Here is a 20,889-nt window from a genome sequence, read left to right as displayed (position 1 = left end):
CTAAGTCGTGTGAACTCTTACAGTGGTAGACTAGCAGATGTAGGGGTTGTAGGTGGTACGGTCTACCCATCGTAAGGTGCAAACGCTTCTGAAAGACTATGTCTCGGTCATCCGTTTCTCAAACACCATGTAGTGCGAGAAATCCAATGGAGGAGATCGAGTCTTGTGGGGAAAAGTGCGCAAACCTCTGCAGAGTGTACAAACTAATCATGATTAGCCGTGTCCCCAGTTATGGACATCTTGAGTATCTAGTACTTGGATTATCCTGTTGATCTCATCACGTTACTTTAAATTAAGTTTGTTGGGTTAAATGATGTTATTTAATTGGGATTGAGAATGCTGTCAACCATTCTCAATGTTCAACAACCACCATGATAGTTAAATAAAAATTTATTCCTTTGTAGTAGGGAAAAATTGGCTTTTCGCAAAAACTATAACCATAGAGTTTTTCCACCAGCCAAATATGCATGTAGTGATAGCCTTTGTTCATCATTCTCTATGGTGTGAATTTGCCAGTATATTCAATGTACTGACCCTCTGTGGCTGCAACGTCTCATGTTGCAGGATTTCTTACGACGAGTAAGTGATACGTTAGGGTTATGATTTCTACACTCAACTTTGCCATTGGTGTTGATGGGAATCCACAACCTTGTTACTTCCGATATTTGGATTGAGGTAATAGTATTTACGTTAATTTTTACATGTGATTTACCTCTGTTATAAATCCTCGAGTACTGTGTGTGTCAGCATACCGATCCAGGGATGACACTTAAGCACAGAGACTTGATCCATTCGGTCGGGTTGCTACAAGATGGTATCAGAGCACATGTTGACTGTAGGACGTGACCCTAGAAATTGGCAAGCCCATAGGAAAGATTTTTCTCTACAACTTCATTTTCAAAAAGATATTTTCCTCTCTTCTCTTCTGAGCTTATTCAAAAATTCCCTTTAGTGAGACCATACCCCCTTTCCCCTTTTGACCACACGAAGATTCGACTGATGAGACCACTCCAAGAAGTACAACATATCGGACAACTAATACCACTTCGGAATGAAGAGTATTTTCCGTGCATCTGAATAATGGAAACTACAACGGTTGAAGACTCCGAAGACTAGGAGAATTTGAAGGCTCTGAAGAATTCCCAGATTTGTATGACCTAGGAAGGCTACCCTTATGGAACTTGGCAGACTATGGAAGTTGTCAATACCCGAGGTCAAGGTGTATTGGAGAAAGACTGAAACAAGGAGCATGAGAACTCGGAGTTTTGTCAAAGAAAACCCTAAGGCAGGAGATATCAACTATGGAATGATAGCTCATGGGAATGACAAGAGCATAAACATGGTTATCCGTGATGTCATCGCTCGCTGATGCTATTGTCACCGTGCTGAGTTAAGGATGCATTTCTTCAGAATGGATTTGATGGAAGAAGGCTGATGGAGCACCTATTAGGAAGATGCAATTTTAACCGTAGCTGGTGTATCACCAGGATCTGGAGTATTACAACAAGAAGTTAAGATGGACCTACAGGAAGTAGTATTTTGACAAGGGAGTATTTCATGGGGAACTCAGGACCCTGAAGATGAGAGTAGCCAAGTTGGAGGAGCAAAACCTTGAGAAATCGGAGATTTGTCAGGAACTAGACCATGGTTCATGCTAAGGATGTTGAAACCTAGAAGTTTGAAACGCAACTCCGGAATATTAAAGGATGTCACGAGAGATTTCACGTTAACAGAGATGATCTGGCAAAAGAACTGGAGAAAGACAAGCATGATTGGAAGAAGCCATTGGAGGCATGAACAAGACTTGAAGAGTTATACGACCTTGAAGATTTATTGACCTTTAGAAGACCAAACCCCTGTTATACACTTATGTTAGATGCGACGTTTGTGAGCTGTCATGTGTTTGATGTTTTTTTTCAGACAGCCACAAATAAAATCTGCCTTTTCAAAACTTTTTATTTTTGTATTGTGTGCATCCCTCTCTATCTCTCTTATCCCACCCCAAACCCTTGGACCCAATAGAGGATGAATGGAGATGAGCTTGTATTTTCTAGACCGATGAGTCAATTGGAGACGGACCGATGGATTCAGAACATGGAGGATCACATGGAGAATAACCCTATAGTTGGAAATGATATGACCCAACATGCTCTTCAGTGCTTTGAAAGAAGTGCTGCTACTTGGTGGAGAATGTACCAAACCATCAATGGATGGCAAGGAGTAACCACTTGGAAAGAATTTAAGTTGACTTTGCCAAAGTCTCGATTCGTGTCCCAGAAGTTGAAGCCTTATGGAAAGAATATGAAGAAACCTTGTGCATGCAAGATTTGTGGAGAAATAGGACACACCCATAAAGAACACAAGGACGAATGCCCTAATTGTGAAGAAAGTCACCCGGTTTAAGAATGCCCAATTAGGCAGATTACTTGTTTCTTGTGTGAAGGGACTACCCGCTATCTTGCTCAGTGTGACATTTACCCCATGGTATAATGAACCATCCAGCAGGAAAAAGAAGTAATGAAAGGAGCCCTCATGGAAATTTTAGAAGAAACTGTGATGAAGGAAGAGGTGGAGGACACACCTAAAGAAGACCCGAGTAAACCCTGCACTAAGTCTTGCTATTCATGTGGAGAAGAAGGACACATCTCCCAAAATTGTTTGAATGGGGATCTAGTAGAATTCCCGACAGAGGAAGTAGAATATGACCCACAGGAAATAGAAGCCCTGATTGGAATGGAAAAGTCCAGGAAGAGAAACCGAGTGGATTCCAGGAAGGATCTGAGTCATATAACATGTTATAGGTGCAAGGAGTCAGGGCACTACCTCAACAATTTCCCAAAAAGGAAACCTCGATACTTTTCAGAAGTAATATGTTTTAGTTGTAATGGAGCAGGGGACCTTGCCAGAGAATGCCCCAAGGAGAAGGAAACTTGTGCTAGATAGTTGAGTTTGCAACAAAAAAATGGAGTAGTAGAAGTGAGAACATTTTCTTTTATATTGTGGTGTTGAGTTGAGACATGCAATGGAAAAGCGAGAGATTGTAATCACTTGAGAATGAATAAAGTTAGCATCGTTGGTACTGATATGGATTTTATGAGTTGTTACTCTATGAAGTAGAATTTTGGCCATTCTGAGGATATGAGAAATATGGTCTATGGAAGATTTGTGCATTTTAAGGGTGGTAGTACACTGTAAGAACCATTGACCCCTGGAAAAGATAAGGATACTCCACTGAGTGGATTTCGGACAAAATGAATACGAGTTTTGTCTCGATATGTGTGATGCCCCAAGAGTATGTGGGATGAAGTTGGAGACTGTTAGTTGTTTGGACCAAATGTGATCAAGGAGTCTAGAATGTTAAGTTGATTCGAGATAGACTGAAGGTAGCTCAGTCCAGGCAGAAGAGTTATGTAGACTCAAAAACTCAAGGAGGTAGTCTATGAAATTGGAGATAGAGCATGTCTTCGTGTGTCCCCTATGCGAGGAGTTAAACGGATTGGAGTTAAGGGACAGTTAGCCCCGAGATTTGTAGGACCATACCGAGTTTTGGAGCATATGGGAGAAGTGGCCAACAAGTTGGAGTCACTCGAAGGACTGTCAGGAGTTCATGATGTGTTTCATGGTTCCCAGTTGAAGAAGTGCCATGCAGAGATGGCCAATATTCCCCTGTAAGGACGCTTGACCCTGGAAAGGATAATGATGTTCCACGAAGTGGAATATGGACTCCATAAGTATAAGTTTTTATCTCGGTATGTGGGATATCCCACGAGGATGAAGAGATAAATTACTATTGGATATAAAGGAGGTATGATGTCGGAAATATGGATCAATGGAAACTCCATGATGAGTCTGAGTAATCATGTCCTAGTTTGGTTCCAATAGAAGGAAGAAAGACAGTACAATTGGATGGATTTAAGAATAATAGGAAGTTGGAAGTTGGAATAATGATCAGTTGCCCGATGATAAGTTCAAGGACTACAAGAGATGAGATGGGCCATAACCCACAGGCCCCAGGACCTGCCAAGAAGCAAGCACATTCTTGCTGAAGGAAGAACCCTGGAAGAGGATATACCTTTGTCGACAGACAATTTTATAGGAGTAACGCAAAACCTGAGAGTTGTGCAGGAATGATAGATGGTTGTTTGGCTTGCAGAATCTATGGAATTATCCGAACTTGGTTCGTCGACAAGAGAAATTCTACAATGCTTGTGAGGATGACCGAGTGTTAGAATGCGAGATTCGCTAAACCGTATACAAGGTAATGATTTGGGTGCGGGATGGATTGATCACCATACTGACTTACTCTTATTGTTCGCCTTGATATATGGAATGGTAAATCTGAGTGACTTGCCTATAGTAGAGAGACGACGATATTAAACCTTGTTTGAACCTTAGAATGATATAAGTATTTTTCCCTTGTACACGGCTGTTGTTGCCAACCGTAGGTTATACGGTGAGATTCAACCCAGACCCATTTCCTGCAGGAGAAACCATAAATTGTTGACCACCATGAGATATCGATAGTTGTTTAGTTTTGGCGCCAGACCCGTCAGCTAAGAAGACCCAATCTCGGAATAACCTTACCAAGAGGAAAGGACAGAAAAATTGAGGAAAAGGTTATGCCACTACCGAAAGAGCTCAGGGAAGGAATTTTCTCGAGGATCTGAGAAGACCGACACTGTCAAGAATAAGGATGTAGTATATGACTTTTGATGGAACCGTAACCATGCTTCTAAGGGTGGTAGCACCCTAGACCCCGAAGACGATTGATGAAATTTTGAGGAGACCCCAAACCCTAACCTTTTCTTTCTAGCCTCTCCGAATCTCGAGGACGAGATTCCTTTTAAGGGTGGTAGGTTTGTAACATCCTAAAATTCTAAATTTTGGAAAGTTATAATAAATAGATAGATTTGGTTGATTGTTTGATTGATTGATTGTCTGAAAGTGAGTGAATTCGAAACTTTTGAAAGTTAAATGAGAGGGAATAAAAGGACTTTCCCAAACTTTCATATTTGCTTTCTGATCTCCATGAATTCAAATTCTTTTCAAATACAAAACCCTTGAGCGAAGATGATATGACTTCTTCCATTTAAATTAAATGAAAAGGTATTTGAAAATAATTGAATTTCAATTGGAAATATTTCAATTCATAAACTTCATGCAGCTCAATGATTTTCATGAGAGAAGATAAAATGACTTCTTCAAATTACATGAAATATGAGTTGGAGTTTCAAAGAATTAAATTCAAAGTTCTTTTGAATTTATTTTCAATTTGGAGTTAGTTGAGTTTTATTCAAATTATTTTTCCCCAAAAATAAAATATATGGAAATTAGGGTAACATGATTCCCTACATTTGAAAATTGGAGAAAAATTGATTTGAAATCATTTTGGTATTTTTAAAATGATTTTTGTTGGATTTTAATAGACCAGTAGCACTCTTTGATTTATCTGGTTTTGTGAGGATTTTATTTGGCATATTAAAATGTTCATGTCGTAGAGAATCTTTTTCTGAAAATTTTGATATATAATATGCCTATATCTTAATTTTGCTTATTTAGTTTTATTTATTTTTGTCTGACTGAATTTTTTTTTTTTAAAAATTCCTTTCCCGACTGGGCCGGCCCAGCCAACCCAGCCAGGTCGCGGCCCAGCCCACCTCCGCACCGTCCCTGAGCTCCCACGGGACTCCGCCGCCCGCACGCCTCGCCGGCGCCGCCGTGGTCGAGGAGGACTCCTCCTCCAACCCCTCCTGCACGCCTCGGAGCCCGCCGCGCCCTTCTATAAAGCCCCGGGCCCCGCCTCTCTCTCCTCCTCGCCGCATCGCTGCCTCCCGCATCCCGCCGCCGCCGTGCCTCTGCTCACCTGTGCCGCCGCCGCGCCGCACCCGCCGCTGCCGCCGACGAGCTGCACCGCCCCGCCGCCTCTCGCCTCGCGCCGCCTCCCGCCGCTGCCGCGCCGCTAGCACCGTCGCCGCTGAGCCCGCCGTCGCCGGAGCTCGCCAGAACCGCCTGCCGCCCGATCCGCCGGCCGACCTGCCGGTTCTTCCTGGTCCGGTATAAAACCATACCCGGTTCGCCGGTTTTCCTTTAGGTTTAGGTTTTCTTCGGTTTTGTTTTAAAAAAACTGTTTTTTTGTTTTAGTTAAGTTATGAACGTTTTCTGTTTAGGAAGTTTTAGTGAACGTATTCGTTCTATAGATCTGTTTAGCGAACGTTCGTTCGATAGTATTTTTTCCTTTTCTTATTAATTTCGGCCAAGGACCTATATGTGAGGATTTTCTTTACAGATCAGCCCCTGGTTTTCAAACGATTATAACTTTTTACTCGTTAGTCCAAATCCAACGAAACCAACGCCCACTTCTTCGTTATGATCTTCTCTATCCAGTAATACAAATCAAACATGTTTTTGAAAAGTTTAAAATTTGAATTAGATCAGATTTGAATTCAAACTTCGTTTGATCATAACTTGAGTTTTGTAGCTCCGTTTGAGTTGATTCTTTTTGCAAATCGAAGCTCTTGACCTAAACTTTCTAATAAGGCCAAATTCACATAATTTTGGTACTATTAGAAATTGTTTTATGTTGCAAGAGTTATTTGCTTGGTTTTGAAGTTTTCCGAATTGACTTCTTCGATCTTTCTGATCTTTTGAGTGATTGCTTATGTGTGGTTACTATTGCTTGCCTACGATAGATTGACCGGAGTGTGACGAGTAGATCTATCAAGAGTTTTGAGTGCGAATCATCTTCATCAACATTGCAGGCAAGTTCACACTTTGATCATATCCCCTTCATACCCAGTTTTCATTGCATTAGATCAAACCTCAAACATTGCATGATTAGGATCTAATTAAATTGTGGGATTGGGAAGTAGTTGATGAGGTAGGAACCTATTACCTGTTATTATCAAACCTTTGGGAGTTACTTCTACGTTTGCTTATTATGCCATGCTATGCTAGTAGACGTGGATTGGGTGAGTGATATCCATGACAGATGTGAGATTGTTAATTAATGGTTTATCTAAGGTGGCAACTTAAACACACATTTGGGTGGATTGAGGCACCTGGGTATTCTAGGACTTGCCTGTTTTCTTTTGGACCGCCACCCAGGCTCAAAGGGATCATGAGATTATTCATGCTAGAAACATCCGTGTGCAGCCACAAGCTATTATGTGATCTAGCATAGTTGACTAAGTCGTGTGAACGCTTACAGTGGTAGACTAGCAGATGTAGGGGTTGTAGGTGGTACGGTCTACCCATCGTAAGGTGCAAACGCTTCTGAAAGACTATGTCTCGGTCATCCGTTTCTCAAACACCATGTAGTGCGAGAAATCCAACGGAGGAGATCGAGTCTTGTGGGGAAAAGTGCGCAAACCTCTGCAGAGTGTACAAACTAATCATGATTAGCCGTGTCCCCGGTTATGGACATCTTGAGTATCTAGTACTTGGATTATCCTGTTGATCTCATCACGTTACTTTAAATTAAGTTTGTTGGGTTAAATGATGTTATTTAATTGGGATTGAGAATGCTGTCAACCATTCTCAATGTTCAACAACCACCATGATAGTTAAATAAAAATTTATTCCTTTGTAGTAGGGAAAAATTGGCTTTTCGCAAAAACTATAACCATAGAGTTTTTCCACCAGCCAAATATGCATGTAGTGATAGCCTTTGTTCATCATTCTCTATGGTGTGAATTTGCCAGTACATTCAATGTACTGACCCTCTGTGGCTGCAACGTCTCATGTTGCAGGATTTCTTACGACGAGTAAGTGATACGTTAGGGTTACGATTTCTACACTCAACTTTGCCATTAGTGTTGATGGGAATCCACAACCTTGTTACTTCCGCTATTTGGATTGAGGTAATAGTATTTACGTTACTTTTTACATGTGATTTACCTCTATTATAAATTCTTGAGTACTGTGTGTGTCAGCATACCGGTCCAGGGATGACACTTAAGCACAGAGACTTGATCCATTCGGGTCGGGTCACTACACTACATGAACTCCCTTGGAAGACACAACAAATCCCAAGAAAATGATGTTGTCAACACCAAAAGTGCATTTATCCATGTTAGCATAGAGACGTTCTTTTCTAAGCGTTTGCAAGACGGACCTAATATTATTCATATGCTCTTTGAGGGATTTGCTAAACACAAGAATGTCGTCAAAGTAGACCACAACAAACACGCCAATGTAAGGGCGAAGCACATCATGCATGAGACGCATGAAAGTACCGGGTGCTTCCAATAAACCCATAGGCATAACTAACCACTCACACAAACCAAACTTTGTTTTGAAAGAGGTTTTCCATTCCTCACCCTCTTGTATGCGTATTTGATAGTAACCACTTTTAAGATAAATTTTCGAGAAAATAGTGGCAACGCTAAGCTCATCTAGCATATCATCAAGGCATGGAATGGGATGCCTATATCGAACGGTGATAGCATTGATAGGTCTACAATCGGAACACATGCGAAAGCTACCGTCTTGTTTTGGCACAAGAATGACCGGTACGGCGCAAGGACTCCAACTTTCACGAACATGCCCATGATCTATGAGATGTTGTACTTTCCTTTGTATTTATTTTGTTTCTTCGGGGTTGACACAGTACGGCGCATTGTTCAGAAGGGGTGCTGTAGGGATCTGACCTCAAACAGTCAAATCTCTGTGCATAAGTGTCATCCCTGGATCGGTAATGCTAACACACATAGTACTTCGAAGGATTTATAACAGAGTGCAATCACACAATTATTACATCGAATGCCTCAAAGGAGAACTTATTACAAATAATATGGCTTAAGGCCATCTAAAATAAGATAACAGCGGAAGGCTTGGAAGATAAAGTGAGTCCATCAACTCCAACGGCATAGCTGAGTGCACGACAATGACCTAGGACACCTTACTCTTCCTCTAAAAAGTCTGCAACATAATATGTTGCAGCCCAAAACGAGTCAGCACATGGAATATTGTGGATAGAATAAATGCTATAACTACATGCATATCAGGCTGGTGGAGGCTCTATGGTTATATTATTTTTGCGAAAAGCCAATTTTTTTCTACAACAAAGGAATATATTTTGTTTAACTATCATGGTAGTTGTTAAACATTGAGAAGGTTCCTCCAACTCAATCCCAAATAAGCAGTATTAAAACACAACAAATTAATTTAGAGTGATGAGATCAACATGATAATCCAAGAACCAGATACTCAAGATGTCCATAACCGGGGACACGGCTAATCATGATTAGTTTCTACACTCTGCAGAGGTTTGCGCACTTTTCCCCACAAGACTCGATCTCCTCCATTGGATTTGTCGCACTTCATGATGTTTGAGAAATAGATGATCGAGACATGATAACCCACAAGTATAGGGGATCGCAACAGTTTTTGAAGGTAGAGTATTCAACCCAAATTTATTGATTCGACACAAGGGGAGCCAAAGAATATTCTAAAGTATTAGCAGATGAGTTGTCAATTCAACCACACCTGGAAACTTAATATCTGCAGCAAAGTAATATGATAGTGGTGATAATGGTAGCAAAAGGTAACCGTAGTAAAAGTAATGTTTTTGGTATTTTGTAGTGATGATAGCAATAGCAACGGGAAAGTAAATAAGCGAAGAACAATATATGGAAAGCTCGTAGGCAATGGATCGGTGATAGAGAATTATGCCGGATGCGGTTCATCATGTAACAGTCATAACCTAGGGTGACACAGAACTAGCTCCAGTTCATCAATGTAATGTAGGCATGTATTCCGAATATAGTCATACGTGCTTATGGAAAAGAACTTGCATGGCATCTTTTGTCCTACCCTCCCGTGGCAGCAGGGTCCTTACGGAAACTAAGGGATATTAAGGCTTCCTTTTAATAGAAAACCGGAACAAAGCATTAACACATAGTGAATACATGAACTCCACAAACTACGGTCATCACTGGTAAGTATCCCGATTATTGTAACTTCGGGGTTAATGGATCATAAGACATAATAGGTGACTATAGACTTGAAGATAGGATCAAGAACACTCATATATTGATGAAAACATAATAGGTTCAGATCTGAAATCATGGCACTGGGCCCTAGTGACAAGCATTAAGCATAGCAAAGTCATAGCAACATCAATCTCAGAACATAGTGGACACTAGTAATCAAACCCTAAAAAAACTAACTCGATTACATGATAGATCCCATCCAACCATCACCGTCCAGCAAGCCTACGATGGAATTACTCACGCATGGTGGTGAGCATAATGAAATTGGTGATGGAGGATGGTTGATGATGACGATGGTGACGGATTCCCCTCTCCGGAGCCCCGAACGGACTCCATATCAGCCCTCCCGAGAGGTTTTAGGGCTTGGCGGCGGCTCCGTATCGTAAAACGCGATGATTTCTTCTCTCTGATTTTTTTTCTCCCCAAAACTCAATATATGGAGTTGGAGTTGGAGTCGGAGAGCCAACAGGGGGCCCACGAGGTAGGGGGCGCACCCTAGGGGGCAGGCGCGCCCCCACCCTCGCGGAGATACGGTGGGCCCCCTGGCCTTCATCTTTGGCAGGCATTTTCCTTATTTTCTGAAAAGTGGCTCCGTGAAGTTTCAGGTCATTCCAAGAATGTTTGCTCCTGCACATAAATAACACCATGGTAATTCTGCTGAAAACAACGTCAGTCCGGGTTAGTTCCATTCAAATCATGCAAGTTAGTGTCCAAAATAAGGGCAAAAGTGTTTGGAAAGTAGATACGTGATAGAGGCTAAGGTGTCCCGATGTTTCGATGAGATGGTGGCTATCGTTTTCTGTGGGAGTCGACTTTGACGATCCGACTACGAACGTGCGAGACGTCGCGCCTTAGCAATCGCTAAACCAACTTCCGAGGGTTATTGACCACGCCGGAGCACGATCAACCTGACCACGAGGGTCTGTTTCCTGCAAGCAAACAAAGAACAAGCAAGAAACTAAGATTGCAATCGGGATATTGCGAATATAAGATGAAAGCTTTATTGATCAAGGTGGGGTTCTGTGACGTCTTGGTCTGGTCGTTGGACACAAACGAAGTACGCGAAGTTGCGGCTATGGCGAACTTTTTAATCTAAACAAAACCCAAAGAAAAAGCTACTAGATGGATCTACTTATATAGGAGCAAGGGGTGGCGGCCAAGGAGGTGGGAGGACGTCCCAAGGCAGCCTAAAACTAACCCTAGGTCGTACAAGGCTCATGGGCCCAAGTGGAGGTGATGCAACACCTTTGGGCTTGTAGTTTGACTCGGATTCTGCTGCAACGTCAGATTGTTTCGTCCATAACTCAACGCTCTGGACGAATTTGAAGGCGAATACAATTGGGTTGGAAAGAGCACGAAATCTAGTTTCCAACAAAAAAAGAATCACCCAATTCGGAGTCCGTATGAAAAAGTTGTTGGCATTTTGAGTCAGGTATGTCTGTGCAGTCCGAATCTGAATCCAGAACGTGAGAGACTTGGACTTTATCTTCTCTTGGCCCAAAAGTGACGTGAGAGGACTTTTTGAACACAACCTAAACTTCTCCTTTTCCCTTGTCTTCATATGTGGATTGTACAAATGTCCCATACACCTGCAATTAGACAAAACACAAAAGTGTGTGAAGTATTTTTGTTCTGGATAACATAAATAGATTATTGAATAGTTTGCATTAGAAATCACCTAACAAATATGCATGTATGCAATATTTTTGGTCATATCCAAGGTAGTCATGTCCTCATCATGCTCCCCTTTTTGAAAATAAAGCCGTCCTCGGCATTGCTTAATCTGAAATGTGGCTAACAAAAGAGACAAGGTGTACATGTTGTATATGTATATGTCATCCATTTTAACTTCCCTTGATTTTTGCACATATGTCACATGTATACATGAGTAACTTTCATTGTTCATAAAATCTAAAGCCAAAAAATTATCACAGGAAGTAGAAGGCATGAAAATATTGGAACTCAGTTTGCACATATAAGTGAAGCTCTTATTCTCTTCAAAAGATTGGCAATGTTCATCATTAAACCATCCTAACTTCGATGAATAAACCTTACTTGCATCAAATTTACATGCTACAACATGCTTAAATAAGCAAACATGCAATAAGTCATTGGACACAGAATCATCATCAAGATTAGAGGTCATATCAAAATGATTAAACATTGGTTCTTTTGCATCAACAGTTAATTCAATGGGTGCACTCAAAATTGTTGATATTTCAGTTGTTTGATCACATGACGCATTCATGACAGTAACAGGAGTCTCTAAAATAGGTGGTGTGCTCAAATCAACAGGTAACTCAACACATGATGCATTCAAGTTAACTAGGCATGCTTCATTCTCATGTGAAGTGATATCATCAATACCTTTACTGTTACCTCGCAGAGATGTAGCTGATGTAGGTACGGACGTTGACAATGTACCATACTCTTGAGATGACATTGCGCTCACAATCCGAGGTGGGGCTGCTCTAGTAGGTGCAATAGTGGAGTAACCAACCGGCGATGGTGAGCATGAACTGGAATAGTAGTTGTTGTAGTCACCCAATGCATCCTCCTGTATCTGTCTGTGGAAGGGGGATTCCTACAGGCAGTCGGCTCTGATACCAACTTGTGACGCCCCCGATTCAATCGTACACTAATCATACACGCAAACGTGTACGATCAAGATCAGGGACTCACGGGAAGATATCACAACACAACTCTACAAATAAAATAAGTCATACAAGCATCATATTACAAGCCAGGGGCCTCGAGGGCTCGAATACAAGAGCTCGATCATAGACGAGTCAGCGGAAGCAACAATATCTGAGTACAGACATAAGTTAAACCAGTTTGCCTTAAGAAGGCTAGCACAAACTGGGATACAGATCGAAAGAGGCGCAGACCTCCTGCCTGGGATCCTCCTAACTACTCCTGGTCGTCGTCAGCGGGCATCACGTAGTAGTAGGCACCTCCGGTGTAGTAGGGGTCGTCGTCGACGGTGGCGTCTGGCTCCTGGGCTCCAACATCTGGTTGCGACAACCAGGTAGAAGGGATAGAGGGAAAGAAGAAGGAAGCAACCGTGAGTACTCATCCAAAGTACTTGCAAGCAAGGAGCTACACTACATATGTATGCATTGGTATCAAATGGAATAAGGCTATCATATGTGCACTGAACTGCAGAAAGCCGGAATAAGAGGGGGATAGCTAGTCCTTTCGAAGACTACGCTTCTGGCAGCCTCCGTCTTGCAGCATGTAGAAGAGAGTAGACTGAAGTCCTCCAAGTAGCATCGCATAGCATAATCCTAACCGATGATCCTCCCCTCGTCGCCCTGTGAGAGAGCGATCACCGGTTGTATCTGGCACTTGGAAGGGTGTGTTTTATTAAGTATCCGGTTCTAGTTGTCATAAGGTCAAGGTACAACTCCAAGTCGTCCTGTTACCGAAGATCACGGCTATTCGAATAGATTAACTTCCCTGCAGGGGTGCACCACATACCCCAACACGCTCGATCCCATTTGGCCGGACACACTTTCCTGGGTCATGCCCGGCCTCGGAAGATCAACACGTCGCAGCCCCACCTAGGAACAACAGAGAGGTCAGCACGCCGGTCTAAACCTAAGCGCACAGGGGTCTGGGCCCATCGCCCTTAGCACACATGCACGTTGCGTACGCGGCCGGAAGCAGAACTAGCCCCCTTAATACAAGAGCAGGCTTACGTTCCAATCCGGCGCGCGCCACTCAGTCGCTGACGTCACGAAGGCTTCGGCTGATACCACGACGCCGGGATACCCATAACTACTCCCGCGTAGATGGTTAGTGCGTATAGACCAAATGGCCAAACTCAGATCAAATACCCAGATCTCGTTAAGCGTGTTAAGTATCCGCGAACGTCGACCAGGGCCAGGCCCACCTCTCTCCTAGGTGGTCGGAACCTGCCCTGTCGCTCCGCCTCAAAGATCCACTCGCGGGTGCTCCTCAAGCTGACCCGTCTTTAGTCACCACATGTATCATGTATAAAGTATAGTATATACCCGTGATCAACTCCCGAGTGATCAAGGCCCGATAGTATAGCATGGCAGATGGACAAGGATGTAGGGCCACTGATGAAAAACTAGCATCCTATACTAAGCATTAGGATTGCAGGTAAGGTAACAATAGTAGTAGCAAGGACAGGCTATGCATCAGTATAGGATTAACGGGAAGCAGTAACATGCTACACTACTCTAATGCAAGCAGTATAGAGAAGAGTAGGCGATATCTGGTGATCAAAGGGGGGGCTTGCCTGGTTGCTCTGGAAAGAGAGAGGGGTTGTCAACTCCGTAGTCGTATTGGGTAGCAGCGGCGTTGGTCTCGGTGTCTATCGAGAGAAGAGGGGGGAGAAACAATAAATATATAAGCAAGCATAAGCATAGTGATGCATGACATGACAAGTAACGATGTTAGAGGTGCCCTAACGCGGTAGTAGGTGATACCGGTGAAGGGGGATGACATCCGGGAAAGTATCCCCGGTGTTTCGCGTTTTCGGGTAGAGGAGCCGGAGGTGAAATGTTGCAGGTTCACTATGCTAGGGACGCGTGGCGGGCGAACGGGCTGCGTATCCGAATTCGTCTCGTCGTTCTAAGCAACTTTCATGTACAAAGTTTTTCCATCTGAGCTACGGTTTATTTTCTATTAATTATTAAAGATTTAAATCATTTTTAGGACTAACAGAATTAATTAATTTAGGAAATACAATTATGACATCAGCATGATGTCAGCGGTCAACTCTGACCGTTGACCAGTCAACTGGTGGGTGGGGCCCGTCGGTCATTGACTGTTATCTCATTATCAGAATTAATTAGCCTAATTAGGTTTAGGTTAACTAAATAGAATTAATTAAATTAATTAATTATCCTAATTAATTAATTATTACAATTCCTTTTTTTGGGGGCATGGGGCCCATATGTCATAGGCTCATAGTAATTAAATAGGGCTAATTAGCTTTAGCTAAATGATTAGGTTAATCTAATCCGATTTAATTAATTCTCTAATTAATTAATTAATTAACATTTTAATTATTATATTTATTATTTATTTTTCTTTTTTTGTTAAAAACGTTCTGGTCGTGGGCCCCCCTGTCACAGGCACAGGGGGCCTTAACGGGTTTTGGGCGCCGGGGCGATGGTTGTCGCCCGAACGGGCGCGGTTGCGGGCGCCGGGTCGCCTGGACCCGGGCGGTGCCTTGCCGGCAGCCATGGCGGGGCACGACGCCGGCCATGGAAGGGAGCGGGCCACGGCGGATGCGGCGGACGGCGAGGACGGCGCAGAGGGCGCGGTGAGCGCGTGCTCACCGCAGGCGCACGCGTGGGCGGTCTAACGTGCGGTGACCGCGAGCGAGGGGCGAGGCAGAGAAGGGGAGAGGCCCGGGGCCTCACCAGCGTTGATGGGGAGAGGGGGCGACGAGGCGTGAGGAGGCAGGTCGTGGAGGAGGACGAAGACGGGCGGTCCGGCGACGCGGCGTCAGGGAGGCGGGGTGACTACGGGGCGAGGTGGCGGCGAGGTCTAGCGGCTTCAGAGGCAGGGCGGCGTCGGGCTCGTTGCCCCTTCCCGATCCAGATCGGGTCGGGGAAGAGGAGCGAGAGGGGAGGTGAGCCGGAGACGGGCGGCGGGCTGGTGCAGATCCGGCGACGGAGCTCGGCGGCAGGGCAGCGCACGCGAGGCGGCGCCTGGTGCCGACGATGACGACGGGAGGCGTCGGGCTTGGCGAGGCGTCGGTGGGGGAGGGTTCTGGCGCGGGAGTGGCGACGGAGGTGGGAGCAGGGGAGGGAGAGGCGAGCTCAGGGGAGGAGCAGGGCGTGCCCGGCGGGGGGGGGGGGGGGGGGGGGGGGGGGGGGGGGGGGGGGGGGGGGGGGGGGGGGGGGGGGGGGGGGGGGGTCCGGCGACGGGCGTCGGGGCGAGGGGATCGGGATGCTGATCCAGATCCAGCGAGGGGGGGAGAGGAGTGGTGCGAGTGGGGGAGAGTGGGGATCGGGTGGGGGTTAGGGTTCGGGGAGGTGGCCTTGTAGGCCAGAGAGGAGGGCCGGCTGGGCCTGGTGGGCCGGCCGGTGCGGAGGCCAGCTGGGCCGCTCGGCCCAGCGTGGGGGGGGGTGTTTCTATTTTTATGTTTTTTTTTGTTTGACCTTTTCCTTTTTTTTCTATTTTCCTATTTCTTTTAGTTTTACTTTATATGCAGTTTTTTTTAATAATATATCAACTCAGCCCCTAAATTAGCATTATTAGTTAGGCTACTGTCATAATTAATTTGGCACTAAATAAATTAGTTTTACATTTGTTTATTATTGAAAAGTATTTAATAATTGTTTTAGCCCCTGTTTTTATTTAGTTTAGGCACTTAAACATTTTGAAAAAGGTTGGTTCCAACACCGAAAATAAGTTACGGATTATTTGCCACATGATGATCATTTTAAATTCTAACGTTTGAAAACCTTTATTGTTTGCCTGATTTTGAATTTGAATTTGAATCGGCTTGAACCAACTCGAGTTTATCAACAGTAACCGAGGTGACGTGGCACCATTAGCAGAGGTTTACTGTAGCTTAATTATCCGGGCGTCACAACATACCAGTAATGCAACGAGAAATATACTGAAATCTTGCCTGAATATCATGGTTCAAACCACCAAAAAATCTTTTCATTGTATCATCCTCAGATTCTTCTATGTCACAATGATGCATATAAGATTTGAACTCTTGGTAGTAAGCATGAACAGTGTTACTGCCTTGTTTTAATTGCTCCAATTTGCGGCGCAATTCACGACGATAGTAAGGAGGAAAAAATTGTTGTCTCATTACAGCTTTCAAAACTTTCCAAGTTGTGGGTTGGTTATCAATGTTTTTCTTACAATGTACACTCCACCAAACAGAAGCAAAACCAGTAAATGCTCTTATGGTAGCTCGTACTCTCTAAAGTTCAGAAAAATCATGGTGACTAAAAACTTGTTCTACTTCAAGCTCCCAAGCTAGATAAATAGCAGGATTAAATCTACCCTCAAATGATGGTAAAGAGATAACCTGACCATATGCTTGTGTGTGTTGTCCCAACTCTCGTGATGGTGAAGATGTGTCCGTCGTCCAAGAACTTCTATCTCTGGAACCTGTCATGATTAGTAGAAAAAAGAACTAAAATTCGAGAATAATGTTCCTATGAACTACTAGGATGTGGTTGTAAAGTGCTCACAGTAAAGCAAATATCAATATCTTACAAGTTCTTACCATGCAGCAGGTGGTGAGAGGCAACTAGCGGTGTCAAATAACTCCGAAGATTGTGTAAAGCGATTGCCAAGGGAACATGCGTATACATGATGTAGAAATATGTGGAGCTGGGTTGGCTATATATGGTAGCAAAAGATTAGCAATAATCAATCCAGAGATGCAATGTTGAATAAACGCTCAACGACGGTACTGTGCTGGTCCTAGGCTAGACCGAACTAGAGACGCGAGCCTAGAACACTAATGAGGTCACGTCGTAGCACAACTAGCATCAATGAAGGATACTAAGTAGCTCTGGACAGCAAGATATAAGTGAAGATCACAACAGCAGTAAAGATAATGATGTGAAACAACAGCCAAGCAGGATATATCAACAACTTTGTCTCCAACTTTCCTCTGAAAAAGTTTGTGCCGATTTTTTTGAATTTTTTTTCAAGAATGGGATTGACTCAAGCTTTCAAACACCAAAGGAATCGCTCAATTCCGAGTTGATATGAGGAGTCAAAAAATTCGAAAACTGGCCTGAAAAACTGGAATAAGCTGTGTTCATGAACTTCGGAGGACAAAAATACCTATTTAGAAGCCGATTTTGAGGTGCCAAATATTGACCTAGCTTCTTCAACTATTTAGATGCGGCTCGTCGCTAGCTTTTGTTTGAGTACTCGTGGAGGCAAAACGAACTTCATATGAGGAAGTTATGCCTGTTTTACTGAACAATGCACAAAACAGATTTCAATCCGAATTCAACTACGAGATTGAGTCTAAAAAGATCCGAATTTTGTTTTTTTTCTTCTCTCTTTTTTTTCCTCACACTTTTTTTTCTTTCTCTCCTTTTTTTCTCTGACTTTTTTTTCTCTTTTTTTTCTCTCGTTTTTTTTCTCTCTTTTTTTCTCCCTCTTTTCAGAACAAACTAGATAAGATGCAGATTGGATCAAGCGAAGATGTGAACGATCTCAACTATTATTATGACAATGAATGGCGGGTAGCACGTGGTGGAAATTGATGGATGGGTGGTGGACAGCGGAAGAGATAATGATGCAGCGGTGGCGTGACTAATGTGAACAGAACTCGAAACTCTAAACAAACTAGACACTAAGACCAGCAACTCGACACGATGATGCAACCGATAATTCAACTATACAAGCAATGAAAAGAAAATTGCAAAGGCTCAGACTGGCTTGGACCAAGGATGAATAGATCTAACTCTTTTTTTGTGGCTTTTTCTTGGACAATAGGTAAGAAAATAAATCTAATCTAGGAAAACTGGAAATTCTCACCGAGCAACCTGAAAACTGATACCACTTGATAGAGGCGAGGGTCCCGATCTTTCGATGAGATGATAACTATCGATTTGGTGGAGACGACTTTGACGATCCGACTACAAACGTGCACGACGTTGCGCCTTAGCAACCGCTAAACCAATCTCCTGAGGTTACTGACGATGCTGGAAGCACGGTCAGCCTGACCACGAAGGTCTATTCCTGCAAGCAATCGAAGAACGAGCAAGAATATGATAAAGCAATCTGAATATCGCAAATATATATGAAGTATTGATAATGGTGGGGATCCGGAAGCGGTCTTGGTCTGGTCGTTGGACACAAACGAAGTACGCGAAGTTGCGGCTATGGCGAACTTTTTAATCTAAACAAAACCCAAAGAAAAAGCTACTAGATGGATCTACTTATATAGGAGCAAGGGATGGCGGCCAAGGAGGTGGGAGGACGTCCTAAGGCAGCCTAAAACTAACCCTAGGTCGTACAAGGCTCATGGGCTCAAGTGGAGGTGATGCAACACCTTTGGGCTTGTAGTTTGACTCGGATTCTGCTGCAACGCTAGATTGTTTCATCCGTAACTCAACGCTCCGGACGAATTTGAAGGTGAATCCAATTGGGTTGGAAAGAGCACGAAATCTAGTCTCCAACAAAAAAAGAATCACCATATTCGGAGTCCGTATGAAAAAGTTGTTGGCGTTTTGAGTCAGGTATGTCTGTGCAGTCCGAATCTGAATCCAAAACGTGAGAGACTTGGACTCTATCTTCTCTTGGCCCAAAAGTGACGTGAGAGGACTTTTTGAACACAACCTAAACTTCTCCTTTTCCCTTGTCTTCATATGTGGATTGTACAAATGTCCCATACACCTGCAATTAGACAAAACACAAAAGTGTGTGAAGTATTTTTGTTCTGGATAACATAAATAGATTATTGAATAGTTTGCATTAGAAATCACCTGACAAATATGCATGTATGCAATATTTTTGGTCATATCCAAGGTAGTCATGTCCTCATCAATACGTTGGAGACGTATCAACTCCCCCAAGCTTAAACCTTTGCTTGTCCTCAAGCAATTCAGTTGATAAGCTGAAAGTGATAAAGAAAAAACTTTTACTAACTCTGTTTGCTCTTATTGTTGTAAATATGTAAAGCCAGCATTCAAGTTTTCAGCAAAGATTATAACTAACCACAGTCACAATAACACATAGGTCTCAAGTTCAATCATATCAATGGCATAATCAACTAGCGAGCCATAATAATAAATCTCGGATGACAACACTTTCTCAAAACAATCATAATATGATATAACAAGATGGTATCTCGCTAGCCCTTTCTGAGACTGCAAAACATAAATGCAGAGCACCTTTAATGACCAAGGAATGACTAGACATGGTAATTCACGAGATCCAGTCAAGTCATACTCAATGTAAACTAACAGCAATGAATGCAAATGACAGCAGTGCTCTCCAACTGGTGCTTTTTAATAAGAGGATGATGACTCAGCATAAAAGTAAATAGATAGGCCCTTCACAGAGGGAAGCAGGGATTTGTAGAGGTGCCAGAGCTCAGTTTTGAAACAAAGGTGAATAATATTTTGAGCGGTATGCTTTCATTGTCAACATAACAACCAAGATATGGTGATATCTTCCATGCTACACACATTATAGGAGGTTCCCAAACAGAATGATAAAGTTTATACTCCCCCTTCCACCAACAAGCATCAATCCATGGCTTGCTCGAAACAACGAGTGCCTCCAACTAACAAGAGTCTGAGGGGGAGTTTTGTTTGTAATTATTTTTGATTTAGTTTGCATAAAGCATGGGACTGGGCATCCCGGTGACCAGCCATTTATCTCGTGAGTGAGGAGCGGAGTCCACTCCTCTTGAGAATAACCCGCCTAACATGGAAGATACAGACAGCCCTAGTTGATACATGAGCTATTCGAGCATACAAAACAGGATATTTATTTGAAGGTTTAGAGTTTGGCACATACAAATTTACTTGGAACGGCAGGTAGATACCGTATATAGGTAGGTATAGTGGACTCATGTGGAATAACTTTGGGGTTTAAGGAGTTTGGATGCACAAGCAGTATTCCCGCTTAGTACAGGTGAAGGCTAGCAAAAGACTGGGAAGCGACCAGCTAGAGAGCAACAGCAGTCATGAACATGCATTAAAATTAATAAACACCGAATGCAAGCATGAGTAGGATATAATCCACCATGAACATAAATATCGTGAAGGCTATGTTGATTTTGTTTCAACTACATGCGTGAACATGCGCCAAGTCAAGTCACTTGAATCATTCAGAGGAGGATACCACCCTATCATACCACATCATAACCATTTTAATAGCATGTTGGCACGCAAGGTAAACCATTATAACTTAGCTA

Source organism: Triticum urartu, chromosome 4, assembly GCF_003073215.2.
Source record: "Triticum urartu cultivar G1812 chromosome 4, Tu2.1, whole genome shotgun sequence".
NCBI classification, from domain to species: domain Eukaryota; kingdom Viridiplantae; phylum Streptophyta; class Magnoliopsida; order Poales; family Poaceae; genus Triticum; species Triticum urartu.
Note: the sequence above shows the minus strand (reverse complement) of the source record.